Genomic DNA, 16,018 nt, shown 5'->3' with positions numbered 1-16,018 from the left:
GTCCAGGGTCTTGTCCTCGTTGTCCCCGTCCAGCCCATCTTCTGGGCTACCGTTGGCGCTCCACTCGTTGGACGCAATGGTGGCGGCTCCCCCTGGGCCCGACCCCGAGCCCCGATATCAACGGATCTGTAGAAGATCTGTTGAATCAAGATAAAGGTTCATTAGCTGTTTATCAAGTGTTAATCGCCATGACTACACAACACATGAAGCTCAAACAGTGTGGACAATTTTAAACACACAAAGATCAGCCCTCGTCAGCCAGACAGGAAGTTAGAGTAATAATGTAAATGTCTGTTAAGTCTCTATCTGTCGCCGAATGAGGTAACACAATGGTGATTGAGCCTATGGCCCACTGATGAAAGCCTTTGCATTTGCAGTATTACAGGCTGGGTGTCTGTGGCGACTTTCAAGGAAAAAACCACAAGCAGCGCCCAGTTAGTGACGCGTTTTCCATCAGCCAGCAGTGGTTGGTCTGCCAGAGAGGGTAGGCGGAGCTAAGCGGCTCCTTTTCCGCTCTCTGCAAGTGTTGTGAGTAAACAGTGATCTACTATGGCTGAACAAACAACTGTTTGACTCCCAGAGAGCGGGAGGGGAGGTGTGTCCCTGATTTTACAGATAAATATGAGAGCTGTGTCATTCAGACCTCACACAGGTTTTGCACGATGACTAACTTGTGAATCGGATGAGTTCATTGTGAGTTCCTCTCATATTTTCCAAAAGTTGTTTCTTCAAATTGTCTTGTCTTGTTTTCTGATAAACGTTTAGATATTTAATTTAACATCACATAAGTACGAAGTAAGAAACTGCAGATCCTCACAAAAGAGAAGCTTGAGCTTGAGATCATTTCCCTCATTTCCATGAAAAATTTCTCACATGGTGAAGAGATTTATTCTCTGTTGATCGATTAACAGCCTGTTTGCATTTTATTAAGTCGACAGATACAACTTCAAAAAGAAGTGAAAATCCAAAGAAAAAGAAACAAACTCGACGCTCAGATGAAGCAAACAGTCTGAAAAGTAAAGCGACCGTCAGCCAGGAAAATCAAGAGTTACAACCGGAGCCAACCGTGGACGTCACACATGCAGCACTGGGAGGTGTACTCCTGCAATTACCATTCATCGCCATAGGTGCCGCCAAAGAGCACGAAACTGAGTTCTTCGAGATTACCACTTTAAAGGATTGTTATTGGATGTTATTATCAAAACAAATCAGTGAGCCACAATGTTGTAACTGAGGATATGTGTCCTCATTATGAGCATGAGAACTGTAATATTATATTCAATCCACCGCAAAATATCAGTGTAAATACTCACTAGCGCATTAAATCTGTATTAATCCGCAGCTGAAAATAGTCCCCAACAGGCGTATCATTCACACCTGTCTCAGAAACATTCCTCTCTGCAGTGCCCATCTGTTTTAATGAATAAAAAAATATTGTTGTGACTCATTGTAAAGCCTTTAGTTGGAATTAACTTGTTCGGTTCTTAGTTTAAAGAACAGTGCAGGAAAGTCGGACAGGTTTGCAAGACTTCCTTGTTGGTTTTGGTGTGTTCATGGGATTTGTTGACAATGACAATGACAGTAAGGCTGCACAATTAATCAAAAATATCATTGCAATAGAAATTTCAGCCAGGTGCAATATCCAAATCCCAGAAGTTTACATTTATATTACACAAAAATGTGCGACGAAACAGCTTTAAAAGTAAGAAGTGCAGTGCTGCAAAGGGAGTTCGTATTCCAGTTGGAAGCACACAGGTCACAGCAGGTCATGAGACGCCACATCGCCTATACGTCACGAAACTGAAACCTCACTCTCTCATCAGATCTTTCACACTGTATGACTACAAGCTAACATTTGCTAATTAGCATATTACTTTGTTACATCAACGTGTGAAGGCAATCAGGCAGGTATGAGCAGAAACCTGTTTTGGTGTTTGTGCCGGACGAGCAGGTTTCATGAATCATTGAATAGTTTCCTCACAACGCATCCTCTGCTGCTTTGCATACATATTAGACTTAGACTTAGACTTAGACTCAACTTTATTGATCCCTTTGGGATGACTCCCTCTGGGAAATTCAGTCTCCAGCAGCTTATACAGTACAATACAATAGGAAAGAATCAGCACACAGAGGGTAAAAAATAAAGATCAAAATATATATATCTATCGATATATATATATATATATAAAAAGTACACAATTAGATAACAAAATATATAAAATATACACTCTTAGAAAATATACAATTTTAACACACTGCACTGTGATCACCGCCACGCAAACAGGTCAGGATGAACAGATTGTTTACTGTGTCCTTATTATGATGCAACGCTGCAGTTTGCTCAGACTGGATGCTGAAGCCAGAAAAATAAAGGAGAAGACGGGATTTTATGAAATGCAATTACTTCCACAACCTTATTACAGCTTTTATACAATGTGACCTTAATCCCCCCTAAGTTTGTCCACTGTTTTTCTTTTAATAAACATACATTTAATTACTTGGGAAGCTACAGATAACACAGAGACATATGTGACTTCATAAAGCTTAATGAGAGACGCTTTAGGATGGGAATGTTTTTCATCTTTAGGTCACTTCTTTTGGCTTTCTTTGACATTCTCTTTATTGCAGTCATTAAATGCGGATGAATAAACATTGTTGACCGTAATCATTACTATAATTTCCTACATTTTATGTCTGTGAAATGGCCAAATGAATTCAAGATATTCCATAAAACGAAGCTTAAAGAGCTCACTAATCAGCGCTGGCCTCAAAGAATTCTTGTGGTCTGGGAACTGTGTCCCGATGTGGTCGGCTTATGGCTGACTGCAGGCAAAGATCTTAAGTATTTTTCAAGCTGCCTTTTCAGCATTGTATTGTTTCTGAAATGGGAGTCTATGAGGTAACCATGATCCTCCCAGGATGCTTGTGTTTCTGCTGCAGCATTTCTGCAGATGCCGGCAGAAAATAAAGCGTAAAGGATAAATACAGAGGACGCCAAAATGATTAAATTATATTCACATTTAGAGTTTATGTGACAGTTGGTGTGATACAGTATCTGCTTTCAGCTGTTATAAACCATATATTTGACCTCTTTTATGGGGTTTTGCACAGTTAGAGAGTCAGGAAATATTACTAGTAGGATTCCTGCTGTATAAAATGTGATTTTTTCATGCAAATGTATTTGGAAAAAGTATAAAAATATGAGTGGATCTCTTGTTCTTAAAGCCGGGGGGAATCTGATTCTTCACGGTTTAATTACACAAAAACCGTGCTGACAGGAAGTCCCGGATGTGTTCATGAGGAGAGAAGAAGAAGTCTGCAAAACAACAACTAAAATATAAAAGAGTTTAATTAATTAGAAGATCCGTCTCGGCCTCCTGTTCTCTATTTGTCTCTCTGAATGGGGAAGATTCACACTTTATAATCGCTGCAGTTACACTGAATCATCCAACACCCACAAACTGGTGCAGAAGCAGAGAAGGATTAGTGACGCTCACTTTCTGTTCTCATCATCGTTTAACAGGAATTACTAACATCAAAGGCGAGCAGACCCGTCACACAGATCCTGCACTGACATTCTAACATGCAACCGACAACAGGAAATGTATGGGCGTCACTGAACCCAAACAAGAGTTTGACAAATATCCACAAGTCAAGCTGCTAATTTTAGCGCGGAGGATATTGGTTATGTCGGACCCTCTGAGACGGGGTCACGGTGTTAAAACTCAACACTGAAACTGAGATCTCATCAGAGGCTCAAGTGATCCGACTCGCTTAGATCACACGGCTGGATCGCTCCCAGTGACCGCAATGCAAGTTACAGCTACAGCTATCGGGAGAGTTTAACCTTATTCTGTGCTTGTAGTTTGTGAATAAATGCATGACACTGATACGAAGACAGAAAGTTTGTACGTTTTTATGGTGCTGCAGATTCAATAATGATCTGGTTCATGCTTTGAATATGTGAGAATGATCAGCTTCTCTGTGTGCTGTACTCCTGAGGAGTGAATATCTTTGTGTTTGAGGATATGAGCTGGACACTAAGTCATTTAAATTGTGCAATGGTGCAAATTACTCAACCTTCAGTATCCTGTGCAATATAACCTTTTTAAAATTACCATGCAGTGTTACATATTTCTCTCATGTGCTGTCTTAAAGTGCAAACTTTTTCATGTAATTAAATGTCTGTTAAGTCTCTATCTATCACCGAATGAGGTAACACAATGGTGATTAAGCCGATGGCCCACTGATGAAAGCCTTTGCATTTGCAGTATAACAGACTGGGTGTCACAAGCGGCGCCCAGTTAGTGACACGTTTTCCATCAGCCAGCAGTGGTTGGTCTGTCAGAGAGGGTAGGCGGAGCTAAGCGGCTGCTTTTCTGCTCTCTGCAAATGCTGCGAGTAAACAGTAATCTACTATGGCTGAACAAACAAAGAAAAGATGGATGACTACAGATACAACTTCAACAAGAAGTGAAAATCCAAAGAAGAAGAAACAAACTCGACGCTCAGATGAAGCAAACAGTCTGTAAAAGGAAAATCAAGAGTTACAACCGTGACAAAGGGAGCCAGCCGTACACATTTGGTTTAAGAGGAGAGTGCTCTTGAATTTACTGATTCTTGCCAGTTGGAGGTCGGTGTAACTGCCACCATCATTTCTTTTACTGAGCTTAACCCTGTAAATATCTTATCGTACAGTTGTTATTATATTAGACACTGCCTCTTGGCATTTAACCCCTTATACACTTTATTTCACTTATATTTGAGTTATTTTGTATTTCTCGTTTTTGTACTGTAACCTTTGAGCAACCTGGCACAAGAATTACCTACGGGATTAATAAAGTTCTATTCTGATCTGAGTGAGTTTTTATGGTCATGCAGATTCAAAATGATCTGGTTTAAGCTTCAAAGTGAGCACTATCTGCTTTCCTTTGTCCTGTACTATTAAAGTGTGTATCTTTGTGTTTTGGGATGTGAGCTGGAAAAAAGGTCATTTAAATGAGGGCCGCAACAAACTTAGATAAAGAAAATGTATATTATAAAAAGGTCGTGTTATATTCAATAAAAACAGTCTTAAACCAGAAGCTGTTCCGATAATTATCATGCACAACAAAGAAAAGCAACAAAGCTTCATATATGAACAAAACAGAACCAGAAATATTCGTCAGTTTTGCTTGAAAAATGACTGAAAAGAAGATTAAATTACTTAAAGTCAGTTAACTTTCTCTCCTCGCCTGTCAGGACTTCATACTCAGAAGGTTTTTTTAATTGTGTCGCTGGAAGCAAAGTGTGTGTGTGTCCATTCAAATGAAAAAAAGCAAACATCTATTCGCCCAAAGATCCACTAATATCAACACTGTTAAGTCCACATTTCTGCAACCTGAGTGCAGCACACGCCGTCTGTGTGGTCTGAAGGATTTCATTAATGAACGCACAGGTGCTGCAGGGCAACTGCTTCAGTGCAGCCGGGGCAATAATCACAGACTGGTGGCACAGTGAGAGAGAGGGGGGGAGAGAGGGAGGGGAGAGGGAGGGGAGGGACCATCGCTCTATTGTTTATCTCCAATTATAGCAGAGAAAACACTGCGAACTGCGAGCCGTGAAGAGCAACAAGCTGCGTTCAGAAGATCTGACGACCTCGCTGTGCTCACGAGAGAGCGTTCAAGAGAGGCTCTTCAGCGAGAGAGGGGCCTGAATTCCAGACATGTCCTTATTAAGAAAGGGCTGCGAGTGCTCACTGTTTCTCCTCCTGCCTCCCTTGTGTCAACCCAACGCCCTCCCTCCTCCCTCCCTCCCTCCTCCGCCTCCCCCTCTCCACCCAGCTCTCAGAACGTCTCTACCCAAATAAGGACAGGAGACCAGGGGATGTGTGTATGGGAGGAGTGGGTGGAGGGTGGGTTGGTTGGTTGGTTGGTTGGTTGGAGAGCAGAGGGGGGAGAGGGGGTGTGTATGTGGGGTGAGAGGGTGAGGTTGGGAGGGGGGGTGTTGTCCAATTTAGGCGTCCACTTTGGGGTCTGGAAAACAGTGGGATTGTTCCAGCTGGAATGCAACATCAGCAGTGAACACGCTCCCGCTTTGTGACGCTCCGAGCTCGGACGAGAGGCAGGGCATTGTCAGAGGAGACATTTTCTCCAACACATCCTCTTATTGGAGTCACAGGACTGAAAGCCGGGACAATAGTCCGACTTCATGACCACAGCGACAGTAAATAAAGTCACCAGGACAGTTTCACGGACTCAGTTTGAGAAGGTGAACTCCAGTGAAAGAAGCTGAGATAAAAACCTTTTGGGATTCAGTTCTCCAGCATGATTTACCAGCAGCACGTCATTTCAAAATAAAAGTTTTAGTAATAACCATATTGAATAAATCAGAACATCTGTTACAAACACGCTGCCACGTCCCGTCGAGCCAAGTTTGGGTGAGAAACCTCACAACATAGTAATGAGTCACACCAGGGCTGCCACAAGTGATTACTGTCTTTATTAATTCATTTAGCTCCTATTTATGTGATTAAACGAGTCAGCATTTTCTCTTTAAAATGGCTAAAAGCTGTGAAAAATGCGGATCACATTTTCCCGAAGCCCAATGTGACGTCTTCAAACTGATTTTTCAAAAGCCAAAAACTTTATTTACAAACTGACAAAAAGCATTAAAGCTCCTCTGAAGAACTTTTGGTTTGCGTCGATTTTGGCGCCGCCTGTGGACAAAGTGACACCTCTTCTCTCTTTAGCCTTATTACACTGCGGTTCTGCCTCAGCGCCGTAACTAAGCTCCGCCGTTACGCTGCCTTTGCCACATTACATTGAACCAAGCAACGCCTGCGTAAAGCCGCTCCCGAGTGTGCTTTTATAAAGCATTCTGGCGTTGCGGAAGCAAAACGTGCACAATTTAAACAAACAGCGCGTTATTTAAACACACACACGCGGCGCTGTTCCACCCTGCCGTCTGGCTGTTTACACAGACGGCGTTTCACCTCTGTTACTACCTCCGATGCCGGCTCAGAGGCAGAACGACTTCGCCCCACCATTACGCCTCCGTGTGTTTTACATAGAAGACGAAATGTAAGTGAGGCGTAATAATCCCGCCTTGAACGGGCAGTGTAGAAGGGGCTTCTGCTGATCTTGTCCTGTACATGTGTACGTTGTGTTTTCTGATTTGGCAGCATGAAGTGAATCACCTCCTCTGACACCTACCCCCCAGCAGCGGTTAAAGGCCTTAAACATAACTATAAAGATATAATCAATGGGTCGATGATGGTCTTTTATGCATTTGTAGCTCGTATAAAAGCATCAGTATGAATTTCAGTCTGTTTCATAACCAACTAAAAACTCATCACAGAAGCTTTAAAGTGATAATCTCGAAGATCTCAGTTTCGTTCTCTTTGGCGGCACCTGTGGTGATAAACGGTAATTGCGGGAGCACACTTCCCAGATATCCAGACAGTGCTGCATGTGTGACGTCCACGGTTTCCTCGCTGAGGGTCGCTTTCCTTTTCAGACTGTTTGCTTCATCTGAGCGTCGATTTGTTTCTTTTTCGTTGGATTTTCACTTCTTGTTGAAGTTGTATCTGTAGACTTACTTCTTACTTATGTTATGATAAATTGAATATCTAAAGGTTTAGGGCTGGTCATCAAACAAGACAAGAACATTTAATTTGGAAAATATGAGAGGAACTCACAATGAACTCATCCGATCCACTAGTTAGTCATCGTGCAAAACCTGTGTGAGGTTTCTTGACTGGATGACACAGCTCTCATATTTATCTGTAAAATCAGGGACACACCTCCCCTCCCGCTCTCCGGGAGTCAGACAGCAACGTGCTACAGAATTCCTGTGTGCAGCAGGAAAAACGCTGCAAAGCTGCACCTCGCTCGTTCATTCAGACACACCATTCATGCACCAGAATCCCTCTTCCTATTTGTCCCCAGCCCGGCTCGCTGCGATCACATTGCAGTCTGTTTTCAGCAATCGGCTTATCTCTGCTCCGACTCCATCTATGAACCGAGCAGAGATTATTGGCACCGCACTGCGTTTCCTTCTTTCCTTTTTTTTTTTCTTCCCTTCCTAGACGGGATTGTGTGCGGTGAAATGTCCCAATGAATTCCTGTAATTCTACTGAGTCACTCTCAGGCTGCCGGGTCACATGGAGGAAAAGCTGGCGGTATAGAGCCTGAATCAGGAGAGGGATTCCATCACAGGCGTTTGTTTAAGTGTGCCACCGAGTGAAGGAAATCCCTTACAAACACCTACAGGCAGGACACAAACAAAGCCTGTGTGTTCCTCTAATAACAAGCATGACATTCAGCAGACACAATCACACGTATTCACTCACAGAAAGCAGAGCAAACATTTTTTATCTCCCTCTGAACATGAGATCATCTCGCTGCTCTCTGATGCACCAACCAGCTGGGTTTCTACTTACGCAGAGGAATTCAAAGACAAGACCTTGAGTCAAAACGTCTCTGTCATGTCTCACATTTTTATGGCCCGATGGCAACATTTCGTCTTCGTGCTAACGGTAAGAAAGGAACATTCACAGAACCGACGTTTAAGACCAAACAGGACGGATTAAAATAATATATTCAGACTAAACATCCCACCATGAGAGCCATGCGAGCCCGTTCAGCTCACACAGAAGCATTAGCAGGAAAACAAATCAGTTGGCAGAGAACATGTACAGTAAGGGACTTGGAAAGTTCAGATGTAATAGTATTACTGGTAAGTTTACGCCTTAAGACCAGCTTGGTTTCTTATATCAGCTGAATTTCAACAGAAACTGACTCCTCCTGGTCAGAGACTGAGAGGGAGAAACTTTTGTTTTAATGATGTCAGGAGAGTCTGAGCGATGCTTCAAAACGTGACCTTTCTGATGTTACTCATTCAGAAAGAAAGTTGTAAAATGTCAACACAACAAACAGTTTTATGTATTTTCTCAGGCCAGCTGAGGCAGAAAAGTACCAAACACTTGATGCTTCGCATGTCGGGGACAGAGCGGGAGCATCAAATGAAAACAACTAAAGAGGCCACTAGAGTTCAAACCACTAGAGTTCAAACCAGATATCACCTAAGATGCATGATCGGCTACTGACAGGTACGCCAGTCCAAGCTACAGCTATTTTAGCCCTGAATAAAATCAAGTTATTTCACCAGAAAGTGTTCCTTCTTCACTGGTTTAAAACTGTAGCCTTCACAGCAGGCTGCACATCACTGCCAACATGGATGATGTATTATCGCTGCTAGCGTCAACGACTGCTCAAAAAAGAACGTATTTAAAGAGGGGGTATTATGCTGTTACACATTTTAAGACATTATGTTACAATGTTGGATGTCCAGACTAAACGTGGGTGAATTTTCAAATCTGTAGGTAAAAGTATGTTGGAGTAATCCCCAGGCTCCTCAGCTCAGTCTGCAGTGAACGCCAGGTTTCACACAGTTTTTTCTACACGTTGCCCTTTGTGACATCACGAAGTGCAGCCTCAGCAGAAAAAAAGGGTTCTTGTAGGGGCGGGGTTTCTTACAGGGACAGAGCTGATTGAGTGGTTTCAGGCAGAGGCTGTATGAGATCCTGCGCAGAGAAGCAGTGTGAGAAAAATTAGGAGTTTTTTAAAAATGTGAATTAAGCTAAGCTACTCCACAGGTATCACAGAGTGAAATATGAAGCTTGAAATTAGCATAATACCTTTAAGGTAATTTAATGCTTGATATAGCAAACAACAGCAGTGCAACGCTAGCAGAGAGTCAGACAGAGCTGCTCTGAATGCAGCCCCATGGACGCAGCAGGTCCAGGGGGCTAAAGGCTAAGCTGGCGCTAACGTTAGCTCAGCTTCGTACTCTGCTTATTTTTAGGTTAGCTACACAATGATCCCAAGCTAGTGGCTAACTTTGTCTGTCCGCTGTTTGGTGCTGAGCAGGTGTGAACAATCAGAATAATTTTTGCTAAAAACAACGCTGATGAGATTCTTCAGACTGAACAAAAAAAAATAAAGTTGTGCGTTGTAGTAACAAAACACCGAGCTGAAAGATGCTAAACGCTTTGCTAAGCTAACGAGAGCTCCAACGGTGCTTTTAACACATAGCCAATAAAAAAAAAGAATAATAACACATTATTAATTTAATGTAAAAACATTTCTGTGATTAAATTAAATGCTTTTATTAAAATATTTCTTCTTATCATGGTTGATTTTTGGTCGTATTAAACATAAACACTTAGAAAATCAGCGTCTGTGTCCTGTTTGTGAATCTGTTCACTCCCATTATAATGACTCATCACCCAAAGCAGATTTCTAACAGATTTCCTCAGGTTGTGTCTGTTCCCCTGCAGCTCCGTCAGGCCTGTTGTTGTGTGTTTGTGTCTCCATCAATACCCACAAACATAATGTACTGCACACACCTCCGTCTGTCTTTAACACTCTACAGGGTTTGTTTGTCTTTAAAAAAGCAGCCTTTGTTCAGTTGCTGCGATAGTTGGGACACTTGTTGGCAGTGAACAGACCCCCGCCGGCAGCTGAAAGCCCCCCCGCTTAGCCGACACTTCAACACACCTCCACCAAACTTAACTTTTATCCACACAGAAACAAACCCACGGACACTCCTCCACACGAGAGCCACACACTGCTGCTAAGGTTGAGGGGCGCTCACAGATGCAGAGTGAACCCCCCCCCCCCACCACCCTCTCACACGCACACACCAACAGCCACACAAACACACACTTGTCAGGGGGAAACAACAGCAGGACTTGGTGGCAGAAGGAGCAGCTGCTCTCTAAGGTCAGATTACAGATAAAGAAAACATTTTAGGTTGCAGGCCAGGAAAGCTGCTCTCTGCAAGAGCTGGAAACGCTGCTTTATTCCTCCTGACACACAGAAACACTCACAGATGCATTCAGAGGAATTAAAGACACGTTTAAAAGTGTTACTGCTGCTTATTTCAGAGGAGTAAGTCAGGGTGAGGAGCTGGTTTGACTTCTTCAGCGTGAGCCCCATCTTTCCGCCCCTCTCCTCTCCTCCTCTCTCCCTCCTGTGTCTGTGTTTGGCCCTAATAAATTCTCTGCAGCTCCTCCAATAACTTCCTCCTACTTCCTATCTGGCACGGCGCTCAGGAAACAATCAGAGCTGAGAGTGAGAGGAGGAGGAGGAGGAGGAGGACGCACAGCCAACAGCTCACACGGCAAGAGGCAAGAGGGAAGAGTTGAGGCAAACACACACGCAAGAACACACACCTACACACACGCCACATGCACCCATGTCAAGTCAAACATTTGCAGTTTGATACCAGCTGCATGCCCAAGAAAAACAGCAACGCTCAGGGTAACTTCACGGCTTGCACGCTACAATGAAAAGGCGTGAAAATGATCCGAGTTGAAAGAGTCTCACTTGTTTTTTAACAAAATAAAAGTCCCCACAACCGACTCTTATTTGTTACAAATATATCCCACAGCTGTGGTAAGAGCAGGCCGATGGTTCACTAAATGAGTGGACTCTCAGGTAGATAAATGAGTATCAAAAGAGCTGTCAGAGCGTGAACACAAGGCCTGAGTCATCCATTCATCTGTCTATTTTAACACGGTGTGCTGCTTTCTATGGGGTCCACCTTGAATTATAACACTCTCAGGGAATTAAGCTTAAATCCAGCTGAAGAGAGGGAAAGACTGACACAAAACTCAGCGTGTGTGCCAGACTTTCTCTTTTTTTTTTTTACTGCCTGAATCAGCGTTTTAATCGGAAATTTTCCAGAGAACGAAGCGGAGAAGCCGTTCTGGCCTGAATTGGTCATTTTGTGGCGAGGGGAGCGGTTTGAAGCCATAATCTGTGAAACCTTTAAGACATGCAGAACTTTGCAGCAGAATGCACCCGCCAATAACTCATCTAACCAGAGAGAAAATGTGGAACAAGACATTAAGAGCAGCAAAGGCTTTGATCGGGGACATATAGAGGGGGTTTTCGCAAGAAGAACTTATAATAAGACTTAAAAAAAAAAGCAGAACTAGTTGCACATTTAGACTCCTGCAGGCCTCTTAGGAACACCTGTGTTGTTTTATATTCGGAGCAACCATAACTGTGTGCTGTGGAAGGATCATCCCCCAACCCAAAACACTCCGAGCGCCGGGATTAAAGGGGTTTCACATGAGTGCCCTTGGGTCACTGGAGCTCCAGTGCGACACACACACACACACAGGCAAGAAAAAACCTCCTGTTATCTATAACGCAGCACACACCAGTTTGATCTCTGAGCTCTTCTTCCTCTTCTCAAAGTTTACGTCTGCTGAACATCTCTCCTAAAAGTTGGTCGCCAGAGAACGAGAGACGTTTAGCAACTTGGGGACAGCTGACACAAAGACTTTACTGTTCTAGGCCACTCCCCGGCTCCTCCCCTGAGCGGCCCGAACGGGAGGCCAGGAAGCTTATCTGTTAAAACCTCATGGTTTGGAGGATATGTAAACATGTGCAGTGCATTAACGTGAATACAATGTTGATAAATGTCTTACGAGGGAATCTGAGAGTGATTTGTGTTTAAAGATTTATTTATTTAATTGTGGAGGATCCCAATGAGTTATGACCGCAGACACGACTATTCTCCTGGGGTCCATGCAGAAGAAAACAACACATTGAAGAAAGAAGAAACATTTTTTAACATTAAAAAAAGAAAAAAACACGAGAAAATAAAACAAAAAAGTGCGACTTACACTAAATGGTTAAGTTAGCAGAGTTAGCTTAACTTGATTTAAGCCAGTCCTTCACATACGATCCAACTGAGCATACAAAACGTCACATGCAGCCCAATCTGATTTATTTTTTAATAGTTGCCGTTCCAAGTATCTTTTAAAAACTGATCTCATGAGTGATCTGGATAAATGAAGTAGTAGTTTATTCCAGTTTAACAAAACCCTATGCATGTCAGTCCACTTTAAAGCCTTAGATTTAGGCAAAGGTAACGTGCAGCGCCCCATAATAGCGTCTATCTTTGGTAGCCGTTTGTTTGGTGCAAGAGGATGCTGGAATTTTGCATGCATTTACTTTATTGTACGTCTGTAAAAAATGCTCTCCATTATCTGCCCCCTTTAGCCAAACCGCTGCTAGCTAGCGTCAAACTGCACATTGTTTTCCAGATGGTCATTAATGTCCTGCGCTGAGGGCTGCAGGCTCTTCTCTGAGGCCCTCTGTGTGCTCTCCACGCAGACATAAGTGCTATTTGTTCAGATCTGGGCTGACAGAGGGGCAAGTGTCCACCATTTGGACGAGCACTTGTGGGGATGGTGCTAAAAGGCAAACCAACGTCTGCACAAATGGGCAAAAGCTCATTAGCCGCTCTTCTGTGGGTTTGACACAGACGGGTGAAGCTGCTGCTGACAAACGGGGCTGCAGGAGAGTAAACACTCTGCAGGGCAAAGAGAGGATCAGACGAGTATGATCTGAAGTACCTGCAGCGTATCTTTTCTGATGGAATGCTTTAAATAAAAACAAAAACATCACAGGACTGCAGATTCTTTGAAGACAACACAAGCTCATTAACTCCTCCTCAGATAAAGCGCCTGAAGGCACACAGCTGGGGAGCAGAAAAAGACAGAAAGCACCACTTTAAGGGGATATAACCCCAAGTAATCTAATTGACCTCCATGACATGGGTGAAGTTGTAAAACTTTCCCCTCGCATTTAACTCTCACACGAGCTCACGCTGCGAACATGTGAAATCCACAGCGGCTGAGAAGCATAAAGCAAGGAGGGGAAAAAAGGAGCACATTGTGCATGGGGAGGCCTGATGCGTTCATGCTGCTTAAAAACAATGAAGAGAGAGAATCTGTCGGAGCAGCAGAATGCTTAATCCTTTCCAGATTTACCCATCAGCATCGAAATCTATTATTAGGCATCTTGGCGGGGTCTCATTTACCAAGGACACATTGTTTGGTTGTACTGGTTTGGTTGTTTCATTTCAGAACATCATTTCCACATGTTAATGGAAAGAAGTTCTTAAGAAAGGCTCAGACGGTCGATTAAGGCGTTTCAAGCTCGACCTTACAAGATAAACACAAGGGAAAACTTGTCCAGCGTTATCTTAGCATCTCGAGCAGTGTCGCATCAAAAGATTGTAGCTCCAACAGACGCAGATAAGCCCTTTTATATTTAAATTCACAGCTATAAGGATCACAAAGTAGTAAAAACCGCTCCCTTGTTGTGAAGCTGAAAAACAAATGCTCAAAAATCAAAGTGATTTTTTTTGTTTAATATGTTTGAGGAATGTTGCCGCAGTAGAAACAGAGACAGCAGCCGCGCAGAGACGCTAACGGGTTATTCTGCTTACTGAGACGAACCTGACAGACTGCATTCTGTCGTTCAGTCAAACCTGTTGACTGGCAGTGATTGAACTCTGCAGCTCATATGACTGTTCAAATTAAGGGCGAAGGAGGTGCTAACATGGTGGAGTTTTCTTTTTTTACTTTTTTCTAATCAGCTCGGTCAAAGAAAGAAAAAAAAATGTACCCGAGCCTGAACAAACAGCAGGCAGAGAGCAGGTGTAGCCTGAGGTGGCCTAAGTATAATTATACAATTAGCTGGCATTCAGATCCACGCATCGCAAATCCTCACCTATGAATTATGATCTTAGGAGGACTTTGCAGAGTATCAGCACATGCAGGGTTTGTTGGCAGGAAAGGAAGAAGTAAAAAGGAAAGAAAAGACATAACAAAGATAGATTTGATCAAATAAATATTCTTTGTGTCAATACTAGCATTTAGTTTGTGCCATTATTCTAGGTATAGAGTCACACAAGCCCAGTTCCTTTTACAATTAAGCCAGATGTCTTACACTATGTCTTCACAATTTCCTCTAAATAAACAAAAGGAGACTTAAATTCATGTAGGATTACTTTTGTGTCCGGCTGATAAACTCACAGGAGCATTATTTGTAAGTGTAACTTCGTGGCATAATACCATGATGTAACAAAAATCATCTTTGGTATGTATAGTGTACTTCCAGGTTGATTAAAACCCTCTGAAGTCTACACTATGGCTTTACTTTATATATGATGTTGTATAAACTTTACTGAACTATTTTTCTTTTCACCAGACTTGTAATTGTAAAGTCTTGTTCAAAATCTCAACATGTGAGCAAACTTGGTAAAACTTGGCTGATCTTTCATAAATGTGTCTTGATTCAAATGTTTAAAACATCAAAATTGTTTTGTTTTTTAAAATATTTTTTTATGTTACGTTTGTTTAAAAATTTATGTCCTATTTATGTAAACTGAAATCTGATCAAAAACCAAAGAGAGAGTACAGAAAAATCTTCATCTTTCATGAGGTTTTATTTTGAAATTTTGTAAACAAGTATACTGTTTTTTAACTTCTTCGTCTGCTGGTGAGCTAGCATGAGTGTTAGACTGTGCTGATAAATACAGAACTTGTCCTACCTTTTGGGATGCAGATGTCCAAACCAGACTGAAGTTGTGTATTCCTCCAAATGCTTCTTGTTTGTCTGCCTGTCTTCCTGCCTGTAGGTAAAACTGCTGCAGTCCTCCTGAGGAACAGGGCTGGAAGAGCTGGGTCCAGGTATGAACTGAGCGACACACAAAACAAACATATTGGCCCACTTCTGCGCTGTCAAAAGAGCAGCTTTGTGTTTTTGTTAAATAGTGTGAGTCAATGAGCGGTAGAAATGGGATTGCTGAGAGTCTGTCAGATATCCCTGCACACTGGGAAAGTCAAACACAATAGACTATCAATCTGCAAATGTTTTCTTCCCTCCCAACGCGGGGAGCTCCGCGGAAAAATGTAAAAAATGACAATGATCTGAAAACTTCACCGAGACAAGCGGCATGAAAAAACTGCCCAGAAAAGAGCTCCAAACTGAAAGAGGGAACTTTAGAGCAAAACTTACCTTCTTTTATTGTGAAAGTCACCTTCTTGTCCTCAATGAGAGCAGCCGGTCACTTTGAGTTACTTTGTTATAATTTGGCGCCTTGTTGTTTTCCGTAATATTTCTCAGAGGTTTGACAGTATAAGTGGAATGTTAAGTATGACTTTGGT

At 42.6% G+C, this 16,018-nt stretch overlaps 1 long non-coding RNA gene across 1 annotated transcript; it reads right to left on the bottom strand.

Annotated features, from left to right (window-relative positions):
• Positions 1-33: 33 nt before the first annotated feature.
• LOC138605661 (uncharacterized) lies at positions 34-16,018 on the bottom strand. The gene is made up of 3 exons (XR_011309327.1): positions 15,870-16,018; positions 15,403-15,548; positions 34-137 (listed from the first exon to the last, which is right to left on the bottom strand). It is a non-coding gene; the product is annotated as an uncharacterized lncRNA (long non-coding RNA).

The sequence above is a fragment of the Semicossyphus pulcher genome, unplaced genomic scaffold (genome assembly GCF_022749685.1).
Source record: "Semicossyphus pulcher isolate SPU_LCO1_2020_fin unplaced genomic scaffold, fSemPul1.0.p SCAF_3, whole genome shotgun sequence".
NCBI lineage: Eukaryota > Metazoa > Chordata > Actinopteri > Labriformes > Labridae > Semicossyphus > Semicossyphus pulcher.
The sequence above is the reverse complement of the archived record's forward strand: the minus strand, read 5'-3'. Positions and strand labels throughout refer to the sequence as shown.